Source organism: Haematobia irritans, chromosome 2, assembly GCF_050003625.1.
Source record: "Haematobia irritans isolate KBUSLIRL chromosome 2, ASM5000362v1, whole genome shotgun sequence".
NCBI classification, from domain to species: Eukaryota; Metazoa; Arthropoda; class Insecta; order Diptera; family Muscidae; genus Haematobia; species Haematobia irritans.
In genome coordinates, this window is record NC_134398.1 from 6,402,353 (window position 1) to 6,416,583 (window position 14,231).

General features: G+C 33.9%; 1 protein-coding gene across 1 annotated transcript in view; it reads right to left on the bottom strand.

Moving 5' to 3' along the window:
- Positions 1 to 14,231, bottom strand: part of numb (NUMB endocytic adaptor protein) — a 90,547-nt gene that overhangs the window by 42,333 nt on the left and 33,983 nt on the right. The window contains exon 2 of the mRNA XM_075293213.1: positions 9,709 to 9,730. The gene's annotated coding sequence lies outside the window, so the exon portion shown is untranslated. The remainder of the gene's footprint in view (positions 1 to 9,708; positions 9,731 to 14,231) is intronic.

Genomic DNA, 14,231 nt, shown 5'->3' on the forward strand with positions numbered 1-14,231 from the left:
CCAAGTAGTAATATCTTTAAAGCTTGGTAAGCTCTGACATGTGGTGGTGTTGCTTCGACTAATGGTACAGAGCCGCTAAATAGACAATTCGATTGGATGTATGAGTTTTGCAATTAACTCTTACAGCGTTGTTGTTGCACACACATAATCAATACAAGGTGTTGACCAAAGAAGAGCAATGGGGAAAACATATGGAAGATAGACAACATACAAAAACTGAAGAAAATCCATAGTACAGTGGGACCAAATGTTAACCAAAAAGCAGGCAAATATATTAAAATGTTTTTTAAACTGTTGCTCTATTTTTGAAATAATTTTTACTTAATTTTAACCTTATTTTTCTTAGCTTATGTATGGATTTTAATTTATGAAATTCAAATTTTTTTAGCAATTTACTATGTTTACAAAATTCCCCAGAGTTTATTTACAAAAAAAATTCCAATCCAAAACTCTTTTTATAATTTGCATAGATATGTCTCTCCTTTGTTATTTTAGCATTTTAACAAGTTCTGCTAAACGAACTGAAAACAACCATTGATAAAAATCAACGAAAATAAAACCAAGCAAAATAAACTGAATCGAAACGTATACAGAACGCTGTAAATGGAGTATAATGACATGAATACCTTTGGTTATTTTTGCATTTAATTAAACTAAATACATAAGTGACCATTTTTGAGAAACCCATAGAGATTGCTGTTCGATATCCATATACATAGACAATTTTCGTATAAATGCCCTCCCCCGGTTTCCATATAAGCAGCAACGGGAAAACAGACACAACAAGGTGACTCAAGAGAATGACCTAAAAACCAAGTCTGTAGGCAAATTCTTTCGTCTTTTTTATGTTTTTACGACAAAATTGAACTTCAGTGAACAATACAACATTATTTAAAATAGCTTTCATTTTCCATTCATTTTATTTTACTTTTGGGGATTTTACGCTTGCCATGGAATTCCAACGAAAGCCAGAAAAAGCTTCAACATGGAATAATATAACATTTAAATGCAGTTTTCCCTTAGCATGACAGAGGGGGGAACCAAGTTGGTAGGTAGCCTGCCGGCTTGGTTAAATTTGATAGGTGGGATATGAAAAAAAAACTACATACAGAAATAAAGAACTAATATACGAGGTTCAATCTGAAATTGGGGAAATTAGATCTTCTCATAAATCTGAAATTAATGATAGATAGCTAAATTGGAGCTAATATTTATCCACGATAAGTCTTAAAATGACGACATGTTTAATCCCAGAGAAGGTCTATTGAAACTGAATAACTAGTTATCTTTCTTGAAGGCTTTGTATAACACTCAATTTGAACTTTTCGAGATTTTAGCATAACATTCAATGTAATGAATCAGATTTCATTAACAAGCTTTAAAATACTTGAACTTCTCTCTTGAGCGCTGCCCAATTCTATGTTTAGCTCCATGACAAGGGACTTCCTTTTTATAGCGATGTTCCACTTTTACCAATTTAGAGAAGCTTGGAAACACTGAAAAATGTCGCCAGCATTCCTGAGAGGGGATAATCCACGGCTGGGGAGCCACCGTGGTGCAATGGTTAGCATGTCCGCCTTGCATACACAAGGTCGTGGGTTCGATTCCTGCTTCGACCGAACAGCCAAAAGTTTTTCAGCGGTGGATTATCCCACCTCAGTAATGCTGGTGACATTTCTGAGGGTTTCAAAGCTTCTCTAAGTGGTTTCACCGCAATGTGGAACGCCGTTCGGACTCGGCTATAAAAAGGAGGTCCCTTGTCATTGAGCTTAACATGGAATCGGGCAGCACTCAGTGATAAGAGAGAAGTTTACCAATGTGGTATCACATTGGACTGAATAGTCTAAGTGAGCCTAATACATCGGGCTGCCACCTAACCTAATCCACGGCTGGAATTCTTTTGGCGTTTCGTCGAAACTACACGCAGAGAAGGAATATGATCACTCCAAACATGTTTCAAGAGCACCATGTTACTTTTTCACGGACAACATTTAACATGTTTGTCGCAACCATGTTATGCTCTCGAAAATTTTTTATATTTGATTTCGGCAAGCATGTTATGTTTGACGAGAAAAGAACATTTTCGCGACAAAAATGCTACATGTTTCCTGTGAAAAAGTAACATAATGCTCTTGAAACATGTTTGGGGTGATCATATTCCTTCTCTGGGTGTAGGGTTGAACCCATGACCCTTTGTGTGCAAAGGGATTAACATATCCGCCTTTGAAACCTATGGCGGATATGCTAATCCCTTTTGACCTCTATAGTATGGCAAAAACTTTCTGTTATTTTCATCATCATCAATTAAGCTGACGACTTTCAGGGAATTTTTTTTTATTATTTGTTTCAATTTTCAATTAAAAACATAACAATAACATTTTTGCAACCTAAAACTATTTAATATTTTAAAATTGATTTATTATATTAATTGATTCGCATTACAAATTATTAATTAATACAAAAACACCTTAACATAACCCAGCAAATGATTCTTCAACTTCCTTTTGAACTGCGATAGCCCTAAAAAAAAATCTATACCAACCGGTAATCTGTTAAACAAGGAGCAACCATTGCATTCTGGCTACTCGTAATTGTGTTCTATTCCTGGTTTTAAAAGTGATCTGATTTTACAAAATGATATCCTAACCTAGTTAATCAGATGCTTTTTATGAGATCTGAACAGAGCTTTAGATACTCTGGAATTTCGAATATGTTTACAGAAAATGTATAATAAATCAGCTGTCTTTACTAACTCATTTTAACTCATTGCATGGTTTGAAATTTCTGCAAAAACAAACATTTGGATTGGCAACACACTTGAGAGTACAATAAACATGTATCCCAATAAAGAGCTATCCATGATTTTATAAAGAATTGTTTATCATATTTATGTATGTGTTTATCACAACATTTCCTCTTCGTTGACTGAATTGTTATCTCTTGCACTCATTTCCGTTATGCGATCGTTTCGCATAACGGTTATAAACAGTATAGTAATAACAATATGAAAACTTCTAAATTGGCAACACTGTTGAGAGTACGAGAAACTTTTCTCTCAACCCTCGCAATTTGGAATTTACTCTTTTAACTCTACATAAACACAAAGTTATTGTTGTTATATTTGTAGTCATCGAATTCAAAGAAATTCCAATGAATTTCAAAACTTGTTTCCACTTTTTTTTATATTTAGTAAAATATTTTTAAAACCAACTTTGAATTCAGCATCACGAGAGCACATCCTAACGCACATAGCTATGACACAAGATGTGGTGTTAGCTTTTCCTGGGCTTTTATTAGCATTAATGGTTTTTGTTGTTGTTGTTTTGTGAGTTTAAACGAGTGTTTTGTTAAATAGAATTAAAACCGCATAGATAAAATTAAATTTGACAAAAACAAGAGAAAAAAACATCATACATGCATTAATTATGAGCATGAACATTCGTTGGTGGCATAATATATGAGCATTTTGATTTTCGATATATATTTATTGACCTATTGACTTGTCATCTAAGCTAATTTAATTTATTTGGATTTTTTTAACAAAATTTTTGCCATATTTATCATTCGTTCATTCGTTTATCATAATTATATTTTATAGTTTAGAGTATTTTAATTTACCATATGCATATATCCAAATAGAAATGTGGTTTAATAAGCCGGATCGATCAATGATTCTATGGTGAGCTGGTTAGCTTACTTGCACCAGCAGTAGGGGTTCTGCGAATAGCTGAGCTTTATACACCGATTACTACTTTCATTTGTTGTTGTTGTTCCGGTTTTTTAAACAGTCTCTTAATACTACGACTTTAGTATGGTTATTGAAATCGTTGGCTATGTATGGTTTAATTCCCAGTTTTGTTTTGACTTGATTTTCGTTTTGCCATTTACAAAACAAAAACAACAAAAGTAAATTCCATTTAATCCTCTGTTTGGCTGAATTGCAAAGACAAATCGCCACTTCACTTGGTCGTGAGTTTGTTTATGTTATTTGCTAATTTTTTTTTATTCTATTTCCATTGATGAACTAATCACTGGTTATTTTACGAAGTTTAAATCGTAACCGTTAAATTAATTAAACAACTGTAGTCACTTTTTTCACGCTCTCCCTCTTCTACGTTGTTTTTTAATTTACATGAAGTTTAAATGGGTTTTTGGCATTTTTTGATTTTCTATTTCATGGCACTTTTTTCTCCCATCTTACAACCAATAAAACCTTAATTTGTGATTATTGTACTACAAAGACATAAAACAAGAACGAACGAACGAATTGTATTGAACAGAACTGACGGAAAAAAATCGTATAAAACGCGATTCCCTATACGCGACGACTATGGCGCTTTGTTTGCGAGTTAAAACCCTCTCGGTTAAAACGAGCTCTGTGACTCGAGCAATATAGTCTGTACGTTTCAGCGGTTGAAATAACTCTACTGTACTGTCATCGTTGAGTGTTAGCATAGAAGCAGCAAACAGGCACACAGGCAGCAAGTCGTTGTTGCTTTGGCCGTTTACATTCAATTCAAAAATACAGAAACACAGAGACAGCTGTTGAGGTTTAAAGGAAAAAACGAAAAAAAGGAAAAAAAAAAAATAACACACTGAGGCTTAAGATACTTCTCATTCGCATACTATAAATCAGGGATGGAAATGCCAATGAAATGGTACTTTTTCAAGATAGATACAGTAGGATTTGGTACCATATTAGAAATCATCAAAACATGAACTTTTTAAAATGTTTGGAAAATCGATCCAGCTTTTTCACGATTTTTGAATTGACTTAACAATTTTTTTTTTTTAATTTTTGCGATAATTAAACAGCCGTCTTTTGGAGTAGGGTACATTATGTTGTGAGTTTAGCTTAACAGTATAAATATGAAGTTTATTAAATACCTAATTAACCTAGGGGACCCAATAACATGGAGAAATGTTGCCTTTTATATTTCGGGATTGTAATCTTCCAACTTGCATCCAGAAATAACCATGAAAGAAAATGTAAGTTTATCACCAATTCCACTATTCACGTCAAATCCACGAACGTGAATATTTGGTGTCCATAATTCCACGTTAATTTTTTAACTTTTCTGTAACCAGCTGGGTTGCACAAATCACCCAAAAATCCACTAAGGCGGAAATCATTATTTTTTTTATACCCTCCACCATAGGATGGGGGGTATATTAACTTTGTCATTCCGTTTGTATTACTTAAGACCCCATAAAGTATATATATTCTGGGTCGTGGTGAAATTCTGAGTCGATCTAAGCATGTCCGTCCGTCTGTAGAAATCACGTTAACTTCCGAACGAAACAAGCTATCGACTTGAAACTTGGCACAAGTAGTTGTTATTGATGTAGGTCGGATGGTATCGCAAATGGGCCATATCGGACTTTTACGTATAGCCCCCATATAAACCGATCCCCCAATTTGGCTTGCGGAGCCTCTAAGAGCAGCAAATTTCATCCGATCCGGCTGAAATTTGGTACATGGTGTTAGTATATGATCTCTAATAACCATGCAAAAATTGGTCCACATCGGTCCATAATTATATATAGCCCCCATATAAACCGATCCCCCGATTTGGCTTTCGGAGCCTCTAAGAGAAGGAAATTTCATGCGATCCGACTGAAATTTGGTACATAGTGTTAGTATATGGTCTATAATAACTGTGCAAAAATTGGTCCACATCGGTGTCGATTGATGGAAAGAAATGCTCTCAAAATACAATCGCGGAGCTTCGAAATCATTAGTGCTGAGCGCCAACTAATTTTGCAAGATTCACTCTATCGTGAGATTGAAAAATTTGTTGGCCGTCAAAAAATTTTGGTTGCGTTGGATTCCACACAATTTATCAATCGCTCATATGCTTCAAAAATAACAGGTTGGCTGATAAGTCCCCGGTCTAACAAAGAAAAACACATTTTTTTGTCAAAATTCGTTTTTATTATTCAACATAGTTCCCTTCAAGGGCGATACAACGATTATAACCACCTTCCAATTGTTTGATACCATTTTGGTAGTACTCCTTCGATTTTGCCTCAAAATAGGCCTCAGTTTCGGCGATTGCAGCCAATTTTTTTCCCTGCGAGCATCCTTTTGAGGTCTGAAAACAAGAAAACGTCGCTGGGGGCCAGATCTGGTGAATACAATGGGTGGGGAAGCAATTCGAAGCCCAATTCATGAATTTTTGCCATCGTTCTCAATGACTTGTGGCACGTTTTTCTTCTTCATATGGGGCCGTTTTGTAGCGATTTCGACCTTCAAACGCTCCAATAATGCCATATAATAGTCACTGTTGATGGTTTTTCCCTTCTCAAGATAATCGATAAAAATTATTCCATGCGCATCCCAAAAAACAGAGGCCATTACTTTGCCAGCGGACTTTTGAGTCTTTCCACGCTTCGGAGACGGTTCACCGGTCGTTGTCTACTCAGCCGACTGTCGATTGGACTTAGGAGTGTAGTGATGGAGCCATGTTTCATCCATTGTCACATATCGACGGAAAAACTCGGGTGTATTACGAGTTAACAGCTGCAAAAACCGCTCAGAATCATCAACACGTTGTTATTTTTGGTCAAATGTGAACTCGCGCGGCACGCATTTTGCACAGAGCTTCCGCATATCCAAATATTGATGAATGATATGACCAACACGTTCCTTTGATATCTTTAAGGCCTCTGCTATCTCGATCAACTTCATTTTACGGTCATTCAAAATCATTTTGTGGATTTTTTTGATGTTTTCGTCGGTAACCACCTCTTTCGGGCGTCCACTGCGTTCACCGTCCTCCGTGCTCATTTCACCATGCTTGAAACTCATTATCAAGCCAATTGTTTGCTTCCACCGTATTTTTTCCCTTCAGAAAACAGTATTTTATCAAAACACGAAATTCCTTTTTTCCATTTTTTTCACAATAACAAAAGTTGCTTCACAAAAGACGCTCTATCTCACAAACTAATTGACTTACAGACGTCAAATTTTGACACGAATCATTTGAAGGTTGGTACTATATAAAAATAATATGCATTTAATACTAGCGATCCCATCTATGTGTCAGACCGGGGACTTATCAGCCAACCTGTTATGGTAGCGGTGCCCATCTATGATATCGTGAAATGTGATGAATCGTGTATTTACGCATATGAGCCCGAAAGTAAATAGCAGCCGACTGTATGGGGTTTTCAAGATGAGCCAAATTAAACAAAAGTTTCTCGCGCACCATGCACTTCCAAGCAAATAATCACATGTTTTTCTGTAAAACAGGACATGTCGCAATCACATCACTAGAACAACACAGATCAGTCAATTCTGAGTAGTACACAACCTTCCAAGAAGTCAGAAAAACCCACCGCCGAAGTGGGATCACTCTTCACCTCGACAATGTGAACCCTCACACATCGCCTCAAACAACTGCATTTTTGAAAACATCGATTTGATGGGTATTCCGCTGTATAGTCCTGATAATGAGTGCTTCCCGATTTTCTATACTTAGCTCAACGAAATTACTGTTAAACAAGAACCGACCACTTGAGTATATAACCATAACTAACCGCTTCTTTTGTTTCAAAATAGAGGTCGTTATTCTTAAATGGACTCCTTGGCTTACGAATGTTATTCAAATTTTTTGACAATCCCGCGCCAATGATAGCCAATTAAACTATTCCAATTATAATTTTTTATCTTTTTATCTTGTTTTTTTTTTTGCAATTTAAAAATCTTCTTCGAAGAACAAATATTATAGACACGCTTTTACTTAAAGTACCAATTTTGGTACCTTTTGTGAAAATTATGGTTTCTCATCCCTGCTACCAACACACAATTCGGCTATACCTTGACTCTCCCCAATACCACTTAACGGCATTCGCAACGATAAGAAGAGATTGTAAAGAGACCAACTGAGAGAGTGTTAGATATTTTAACTCACATTTAGAATGTTTGCTTACTAACATGAAGTAGAGAAAAATCTAAATGACAGTAAAAAGAAACGTTTGCAGTTTTTTTCAATCAAATGAAGTAAACAAAATTAGTTAAAGCAATGAATTAAAGTTATTTAATTGAATAACAACTTTCAATAACAAATGAAATTAAAAATTTTTGCAAGGTCGTAGCAAAAATTACTAATTTTCCTACAATCAGGTAATAAAGAAAAACGTTTACCTGGCTCTCACGCTCTCTCTCTCTATCTCTTTTCACAGTTTAGTAGATAATCTCTTTGGAGTTTCATCTAATTGTTCTTTGTTAATCAGGTATAAAACCATTAGGGAAATCATATTGTACATTAGGTTTTAGTTTCTTTGAAATTTGTAATATTTATTACCGTAGTTGTTAGTAAGTGTACGCAATTCATTATAAATCTTTTTGCACTCATAAAAATACTGTCATATGTGCACGATATCAGATAAGATATTTAGCTTAAGATAAGATTTTTTGTATTTACCTAAGAGAACTCATATGATTTCAGATAAATTTTTTGAGTAAGAGAGCAAGGTTACAATGGATGCTCTCTTAAGCAAGGGAAGGTATGCTATGTACCAAAATCCCATTATTGTGCGATCGAGAGCAGAAAAATATCTTTTGAGGTATTTACAAACAAATAATAGTACACTGATAGAAAAAGTTCGTTATTAAAACGAAATTTTTCGTTATTATAACGAATTTTCTGTTAATCAACATAACGTTTCGTGCTATTAACGAATATTTTCATTGTATTAATCAAAATGTTTCGTTATATCAATGAAAAATTTTCGTTGGTTAAGTTTTAATGAAATTTTCTTTGCATGTAATATGTCATTAATGTTATACGAAGTTCAAGATGGGCGCATTTGTGGTAAAATGAACAAATTTTGAACCAGTTTTTGGGAAATGGGAATCAAGTAAATCTGTGTACTTTTTGTAATTTTTTTGTTGATTGTTTGTCATAAAATTTGGAAAAATCCCAAATTCCAAATCCAAGGGGAAAATTCTTTCTTATCCGATTTTATGCAGAGAATGAAGCCGACTCATTTTTGTCGGCGGCTGCTGCTACTAATTTTTTGCCTCTGACTGCGGATATAAATTTGTCTATTCGGCGGCGGACAATAATCCATTATATAATAAATTTGAAGTTATCCGACTGGTAACGAGATTAGTTGTACAACCAATCTTACAATCACATTTACATTTCATTAAATTTTTTGAGCTAATTGTTTGTAAAATTATTATAGACACTTGATACGGACGGATTTAGGGTGGAAAGTTCAACATTTTGACAAAAAATAAAACAATTGCAAATATTTTTTGATTTAAATCAATATTTTTGATTAATTGGCGGCTACATTTGAGTCGAGATAAGTCGACATATTCGGCGGCGGCTTCGACTAGCAGAAACTAGTCGGCGGTGGCTAAAATCGGCGGGGCGACTCGACGGCTTCATTCTCTGATTTTATGTTCATCAGCATCTCAATGGCTGTCCAGACTGTGTCAGGCCCCACTGAACGATTTTAAGGCCGATATCTGGATCTGAAACCATAGATATAATAAATCCTAAGGATATCTAGGAAAATCTTTAAAAAATGTTACCGGTTTGTATTCATTATTGGAAAAATTTTAATAATGTCAAAATTGTCATCAGTTATATTTCTATAATAAATATATAAAATCATCAAAATTATATTCCTAAACACTTGTTTCTCTCAATAACCTTTTAAATTTCAAAATAATATCAGGAATCCACTTACCTTTCAATAACAAGAAAACAATCTGAAAGAGAGAGAGAGACAGAAAAATAAATCCATTAATAACACAGAAACAAATATCACCAAAATATTTCCAATTAAAAAATTAATTGAAGTTGAAAATGTTTTCAATTAATAAATTAATTGATACAATTAACTTTTTAATCAAGATAGAAACATTAAATTAATTAAGTAAATGATTGAAAATTTTAAAATTTTTAATTAAAAAATTAATTGATACAATTAACTTTTTAATCAAATTCCGAAGACTAAGTCAGTTAAAAACAAGTATATACGGCCGTAAGTTCAGCCAGACCGAAGCTTATGTACCCTACACCATGGATTGCGTAGAAACTTCTTCTAAACACTGCCATCCACAATCGAATTACTTAAGTTGCGGTAACGCTTGCCGACGGCAAGGTATCTTAAAACCTCCTAACACCGTCTTCTAAATTGTATGTAAGTCCATATATATTAAATCAAAAAAGATCGATCACATACGTATATAATTCAGTTTGACAAAATTTTCTATAGACATAAAATTTTGACAAAATTTTCTATAGAAATAAAATTTTAACAAAATTTTCTATAGAAATAAAATTTTCAAAAATTTTTTATAGAAATAAAATTTTGACAAAATTTTCTTTAGAAATACAATTTTGACAAAACTTTCTACAGAAATAAAATTTAAACAAAATTTTATATAGAAATAAAATTTGAACAAAATTTTCTATAGAAATAAAATTTTGACAACACTTTTTATAGAAATAAAATTTTGACAAAATTGTCTATAGAAATAAAATTTTGACAAAATTTTCTATAGAAATAAAATTTTGAAAAAATTTTCTATAGAAATAAAATTTTGGTAGATTATTTTTGGCTCGAGTGGCAACCATGATTATGAACCGATATGGACCAATTTTTGTGTGATTGGAGATCAGCTATTTATAACTATAGACCGATATGGACTAATTTTGGTATGGTTGTTAGCGGCCATATACTAACATCACGTTCCAAATTTGAACCGGATCGGATGAATTTTGCTCCTCCAAGAGGCTCCGGAGGTCAAATCTGGAGAACGGTTTATATGGGGGCTATATATAATTGTGAACCGATGTGGACCAATTTTTGCAAGGATGTTAGAGACCATATACTAACACCACGTTCCACATTTGAACCGGATCGGATGAATTTTGCTCCTCCAAGAGGCTCCGGAGGTCAAATCTGGGGATCGGTTTATATGGGGCCTATATATAATTATGAACCAATGTGGACCAATTTGTGCATGGTTGTTAGAAACCATATACCAACACCATGTACCAAATTTCAGCAAGATCGGAAGAAATTTGCTTCTCTTTGAGGCTTCGCAAGCCAAATCTGGGGATCGGTTTATATGGGGGCTATATAATTATGGATCAATGTGAACCAATTTTTCCATGGTTATTAGAGACCATGTACCAACATCATGTACCAAATTGCAGCCGGATCGAATGAAATTTGCTTCTCTTTGAGGCTTCGAAAGCCAAATCTGGGGATCGGTTGATATGGGGGCTATATATAATTATAGACCAATGTGGACCAATTTTTGCATGGTTGTTAGACACCATATACCAACACCATGTACCAAATCTCAGCAAGATCGGATGAAATTTGCTTCTATTTAAGGCTTCGCAAGCCCAATCTGGGGATCGGTTTATATGGGGGCTATATATAATTATGAACCGATGTGGACGAATTTTTGCACGGTTGTTAGAGACCATATGCCAACACCATGTACCAAATTTCAGCAAGATCGGATGAAATTTGCTTCTCTTTAACGCTTCGCAAGCCAAATCTGGTGATCGGTTTATATGGGGGCTATATATAATTATGGACCGATGTGAACCAATTTTTGCATGGTTGTTAGAGACCATATACCAAATTTTAGCCGGATGGGATGAAATATGCCTCTGTTAGAGGCTCCACAAGCCAAATCTGAGGGTCCCTTTATATTGGGGCTATACGTAAAAGTGGACCGATATGGCCCATTTGAAATACCATCCGACCTACATCAATAACAACTACTTGTGCCAAGTTTCAAGTCGATAGCTTGTTTCGTTCGGAAGTTAGCGTGATTTCAATAGACGGACGGACGGACATGCTTAGATCGACTCCACGACTTCACCACGACCCAAAATATATATACTTTATGGGGTCTTAGAACAATATTTCGATGTGTTACAAACGGAATGACAAAGTTAATATACCCCCATCCTATGGTGGAGGGTAGATTTTTGAACATTTTTCTTATTTTATACATTTATTATTTTATAATTAAAAATGTATTTCAAACAATCAATTGTTATTCCAAATAAAAACTTTAAGCCAATATAGAAAGTAATTGAAAATATTTACCTTTTTTTAATTAAAAAATTAATTGAATTTTGAATCAATTAAAAAATTAATTGAAATTTGCTAATGAAATCAATTATTTTTTTAATAAAGAATTTTTGAATTTTTGAATTTTTTATACTATCGTTTTCGTGATTGAAGACATTTAAATTAAAAAATTAATTGGATCAATTAATTTCGTGATTGAATCAGAAAAAAAAAATTTTTTTGTGTGAATGCAAAATTTGGAGAGTATGGCAACTCTTTTACTTAAACTCTTTGCTATATTCGCTCTTAAATCGATATGATTTTTTGAAAGAGATATTATCTGCACATAACACTCTTAAATGTAAACAATAATAACAGGGTGGGAAAATATTCAAAATTATTATTGCATTGTCATAGCCAAAAGCCGCAAGTAATTCATACAATTTTTGCTACAATAAATAAATCCAAAATTCCCACACTCATTAAATAAGAGAACAAAGCATGATCTGTATACAAGATTCTTCGAAAAAATTGTCTTATTCATAGCTGATTAGCCTTGACCATATTCCTAAAGAGAACTGACAAACATTTTAATATAACAGCCAGACCTTGGAGGTTCAATGGATTTATGAACACCACAAAAAAGATAAGATTAAAATTATTAACAAATCTAGACAGGTGATTGTTAAAGATACCCTAATTTCCTACAATAAAAAAACGAATACAATGTTTCCCAAAAATTCATGATCCAACCCCAATTAGAGGGTGAATGAATAATAAATCGAAAGAGGTGATAGAAAAGAAAACCTAAAACCACTTCAAATAAAATTATCAAATGACACAGTTCACATGACAATTTCTAAGTAATAAATTCAATTAAAAAATAGATATGGAAGACACTTAAGGGGGCATTAATAGCTGGTTATATCTAAGGAAAATGAAACCAATGGTGCGTATGTGTGTGTGCGACCTCAGCAAAGTTTAGTGTCACGACGATTATTATTAGTCACCCTCCTCCTGTTGTTAGGACATAATAACGCCCGCTTCAGTTTCACCATACATCACTAAAGCCGCCCAACCCACTAATACCCTTATCATTGAATTGTAGGCTATCATAAAAAATTGTAAACCGCTTAAGCCGTTATATCCCTTATCCCATTGTGTTTATGGGCAATAGATTCTAAAACAATATATCCTTAGCTGTTATTCTATGACAATTGAGCCGATTTGTTCTTAATTAACAACAATAACATCCATTTTAATTGTTTTTTAATTTTTTGTTTTTATTATTCTTTCCGGTTTTTTTTTTCTTTTCGCTTTCCCTTATCTGCATTTTCACAAAAGCCCTTGAGTTTTTCTGACACAAAACAAAAATATCTGCATGGAAAAATTGCAATTCCCACAATTCATGGAATCTTTTTCGTCGCATAGAGATTATTTAGCAGAAAATTACCTTTGCAACAATAACAGCTCTTCAAGTTTAGATGGTGTGACAACTAGAAACGAAATCAAAAGCATGGCCGTAACATTATCGCATTTCATCAAGTGAGGTGCTGTACCGCCACTGCTGCTAGAGTTAAAAACTAAATGTTATGTTGTGCGATTGGTTATGCATTTGGGAACACATGATGTTAATAAGGAGAGCGGAGAGTAATTGTGTATATTCAGGTCACTGCTAAAGTTGTCGCAGATATAGTGTTGCCAATTCAGAAGATTTTTTTCTAATGGCTCTCTTTGCAAAAGAAGGGAAAATATCAAAACTACTGCTGCTTCCCATAAAAGGTACAAAACAGTTTCGTTAGTTTTTCAAAAAAAAAATCTCTTAAAATTGTTTAAGTGATTTTACGAAGTTTTTTACCCAAACTTCCATACATGATACATCTTCGTAATTTGGTATCCTCACCCAAGTAAACGTTATAGATATAGCGTTGCCACTTTAGATGATTTATTGGCTGTAGGCATTTGTTGTTGCTTTGTCTACACCAAAAGTTTTGTTTGTTTATAAATGGGATCAAAAAAATCCTAACACATTTTTTTGGTAATTTTTATTAGCAATTAAACAATACATAGAAGAAACCATGAACGTCGTGCACGTTTCAAAACGACCAGTTCATGAAAGTGAATCAAAACAAATGTGTTGTCAAAAGGAGAACAACTGGTGTTAATCC